This window comes from Pinus tabuliformis, chromosome 1_2, assembly GCF_031772625.1.
Source record: "Pinus tabuliformis cultivar Carrire ecotype Pingquan chromosome 1_2, CPIR1, whole genome shotgun sequence".
Classification (NCBI taxonomy): Eukaryota; Viridiplantae; Streptophyta; class Pinopsida; order Pinales; family Pinaceae; genus Pinus; species Pinus tabuliformis.
In genome coordinates, this window is record NC_142298.1 from 974,550,809 (window position 1) to 974,555,041 (window position 4,233).

The following is a 4,233-nucleotide window of genomic DNA, read 5'->3' on the forward strand; positions in this document are numbered from 1 at the left end:
GATTATGAATCAAAGAGTTTTGACTCGGACAAGGAGCAGGCAATTTTGGTGAAACTTGAGCCTTTGGAAGCTGAAAAAAGTTTATGAATTAAAAAGCTTTGACTCAGACAAGAATCAGGCAATTTTGGTGAAAAGTGAGCTTTTGGAAACCGACTTACAGATGGTAGCTATAAATCCCTTGCCAGGGGTGGACTGAGTTAAAAGAAAAAGAAAAAAACGACAACAGGATTGAGAATTTCTTTGTAAAGTGGATATTTTTGAATACCTAAAAGAGTATCTATTTGTATTTACTATGAAGAATGTGATTTCCATTCTTTTTTATTTAGGCTGTATTACATATTTTTTTTAAATGGTTTCTGTTCCTTTTTGTCAAATAGAGGATTTGCACTACTTTTCCTTGAAAAAGGAAAAAGAAAACCACTCAGGTTGATGTATGACATAAAAAAATTTGACTCCTAAAGATGAACAGACAAAATTTTAGATCTTTGAAAGCAGTTGTTTTGCAAGCTTTATGTGCAATCTCTCACTTAAAAGGGATTGGCGTTAATGAGATAGACAATGAGCATGTTGAGATAGCAAACTTGTTGGTGAGACGGATATTTCTGTCAGATCTCCAGCTCATTGGTCGTTCATCATTTAGGGAACATCCAGCTAATTGGGAGTACATCAATTGGAGCTTTGGGGGCTGTTTGTGAATCATATATAGAGCTCCAACAAATGGCATTGGAGCTTTCATCTTGGGGCAGCCTTGGTGAATTATATATGAAGCTCCAAATATTGCCAATTATATCAACTATCCATCTAGCAGCTAATGTTACTATTGTGTGAAGAAAACTGTTCGTTTGTTCGTAAGTAATGTACCAAGAGATGAGACCGTGAGAAGGAGAATCGGGTGTCTTCTTTATGGCTTCCTACATGGGCTAGCCATGGATATAATGAATCCTCTCCTCTCACTTCCTGGTATACGTCCTTGCCTCTTGTGTTATCTCCACTTGCATTCAATCCTCAAAATTTCCAGCAGAATGCATAAGTGATTAAATAAAGAAAGCATCATCAAGAAGCAAAGAGTGAAGGCAAAGGTGGATTATTTTGGCAATAGTAAAAGGGGCAATGCCTGTCTTTGAAATATTTTAAGGAAATTATAGATGAATTTTAAAATAAATATCAGCAGTATTTTCAATCTGTAAAATTAATGAATGAAACATCACTGGTTTTAGATGTTCTGTTTTTTCAATTAAGTGCAAGTATTCTTAAAGACAGCCATTTTAGTAGCTGGCTTCTAGCTGTTTGAAGCTCAAATACTATAAATGCTATGTAACTAAAGATTTTCATCATGAAAACCCCAGTTTGAGAGGACCTTTTGAAGCTCAAATACTATAAATGCTATGTAACTAAAGATTTTCATCATGAAAACCCCAGTTTGAGAGGACCTTTTGAAATGCCTTAAGTGTTATCCTTTTTTGCAGTCAGATTGAAAGAGAATGTTCACCTCACTATTGTAATTTGCCTGTTGAGACAAAGTGGAAAGATGATCCTTCCTTCTACCAGTAATTACGGTCAAGCCACACAGTGTGTGGAATACCTAATTGTTGTAAGCTAGTAGCTTAAATAATAAACATATTGAGGATAAAACAGCAATGTTTAAAAATTGATCAAATTAGCAAAAGTGAGATGCACATCAAGCATAGGATAATATGTGCAAAACAAACAAAATGCAGAAACTTTCTGTGAAATCTAAAATGCAAGCAACAACTAAAGTTTCCAGAGCTTAATGAAAATGGAAACAAGAATGACATGAAATATATATATAACTTTAAGCCAATAAAATAAACTTAACACTTGGATTTCAGCATTCTGAATCGATGCATGAAAACCCCAAGTGGTTTATCAGACACTGCTACATCACATATCGAAGAAAATTAGAAAATTTAAATTCAATATGACCATCGTAAAAATCACTCTAAGCATCCATGGCATATTTCACTCCAAACAAACATTTGTTTCGAGTCCATTACATTAAAATGTTTTCATAAATTTTACTATGTAACAGCAAATTTAAGCGAAAAATAAAATTATTACCTGCAGAATTACATTAATATCTGATATTCTGGCCTTGACAAGGCCTAAATTTAAGATCCCCCAACCTGCAGAATAACATTAATATCTGAAATTCTGGCCTTACTTGACAAGGCCTAAATTCAAGATCCCCCAGGAGGTGTGAGGCCACGATTTCTCCTTGGCCTTCATCAGTAACACCCTTGTCCAAGCAATCCACCCCTCCCATGACATCCTCTTGTCCCAAGTTGTACCCCACTCTAACATTAGCCTCAGCCCTGTCTCTGCTTCCTTATCTGCTTCATCATATCTCCCCTGGGAATTGTATATCTGAGTAAGAACAACACGGGGCTCTCCTATGAAAGGATTAAGCTCACAGGCTTTTGCAAGAAGGGTCTCCGCCTTCTCATGGGTCTTCTCCCCAGGGGGCATACAAACAGCTTCCCAATAGAAATCTCTGGCAGTCACCTGATCTGATGGAAATAGAACAGCTCTGCAGTGATCAAACACGGGGGATCACAAGCTCTATTTCTTCAAAACCCCTCTTCTTCTTCTCTTCTTCGTTCTTCTGATTCCTTTCTTCCCTCTGGAGCAGTTTCTCCTCCCTCACAATTACAGTATAGAGAGCTCCCATTCGAGAAATGGAATTCATCCAAAGCCCAGGCTTACCATCCCCAGGCCAGAGAGCAGTCCATGTATTCCCCTTATACGCCGTAATTCCATTGCTGTTATCAAACAGAACGTCCTGAAAACTGAATAGCTGATCAATAAAATCTGCCATGGTCATGAAGAGGAATATGGCAACCAATCTTCTGGGCACCTGAACATCCTCCCCACTTTTGATATGCTTCACTCTCACGCCTTCAGCTGGCAATACCTTCTGTATTTTTCTTCTCCATTCGGGCAGGACAAACCCTTCCAGCTTCTCCCTGAATTGGATTTTGAGAATCTCATACTTCTCATGGATTCCATCAAGCCATTTGCCAAATTTGTCCTCAATTTCCAATTTTTGGAGTTCCAAGTCTTCTGCCTCGGCTTCTTTCATGGATTTCTCTGATTCTTTCAGGGCAGAGACTAATTCTTCATCAGTAAAATGAAAGAGGAGATCATCATGGATGAGGGGCTGCCTAGGCACAATACAGAACATGTGCACAAGCTCCTCGGCAGCATCTCCGATGAGGTCTCTCACTTTCTGCCTGTCAACATTTGGCTGAAATATTGCGAGATTAACATAAGAATTAGAGTAAGAAGAATGGAATAAACCGCACCTGGCAACAGAATCAGGAGCGTTCCATAACTTGAGAACTCGATAAACATCCACAAGATGATCGAAGAAGCTGCCATGCTTGTGCCAACATTCAGAGGCTCCCACCTCTCTCAGAACGCTCATGAATTCGGGCAGCGATGGGTCGATCTCATCATATGACCCTCTCAGAAACGGCCTTGCACACTCCAACCTCGTTGCAAGCTCTGAATTCGCCATTGCTTGCTGTAGCGAAGAAGATTTATTACTACAGCAGATTGGAACTGCAAACGAAATTGATGTTTGGGTAGAGCTGAATTAAACGAGGAGGAATTAAACAGGGTTTGTTACAGGGCGTGAGAAGGATATCCAGCACTGTGCAGAAGTCAAACATTTTATGGAAAAGCAGACGTGTTTGGCGCATCGCGGTGATCAGCTTTCTCTTTTGTATTTTTAAATAAATTTTTACTTTATTGCTTGATTTCATCGTGGAATTTTGAAAAAATTATGATCAAATTTATTGTTTGTATTATTAGTTGATGAAACGGCGGCGTAGAACCATTATTCAAAAAGAAGTTTTTCTTCCATTACTTGACTTCGTCAAGGAATTTATTCATTAATTTAAGTAATTGGCATCTTTGAATTCAAACCATCATCTATCTTATTGTATTTCTTTCGTATTATATCTATTATCTATTTTTTTAGCATACCTAATCTCCTATTGTTTGTTAATTTAATAAATTAACAATGTTTTATTTTTGTTGTGGTAATTTGTAACTAGTGAACGCCACCACTGCACATTAATGAAAGGTCCTATGGTTTGAGTTTTGGTATTCTTAAAGAAGGGTCAATTTATCACTTCATTATTTTTTCTTTTAATTTAAAATCCGTTTTATAAAATATATATATATATATATTTTAAAATATGTGTTATA

The 4,233-nt window shown here is 37.3% G+C and overlaps 1 pseudogene; it reads right to left on the reverse strand.

The window, feature by feature from the left end:
• Window positions 1-1,907: 1,907 nt before the first annotated feature.
• LOC149209246 (uncharacterized) lies at window positions 1,908-3,736 on the reverse strand (annotated as a pseudogene).
• Between the last annotated feature and the right edge of the window lie 497 nt (window positions 3,737-4,233).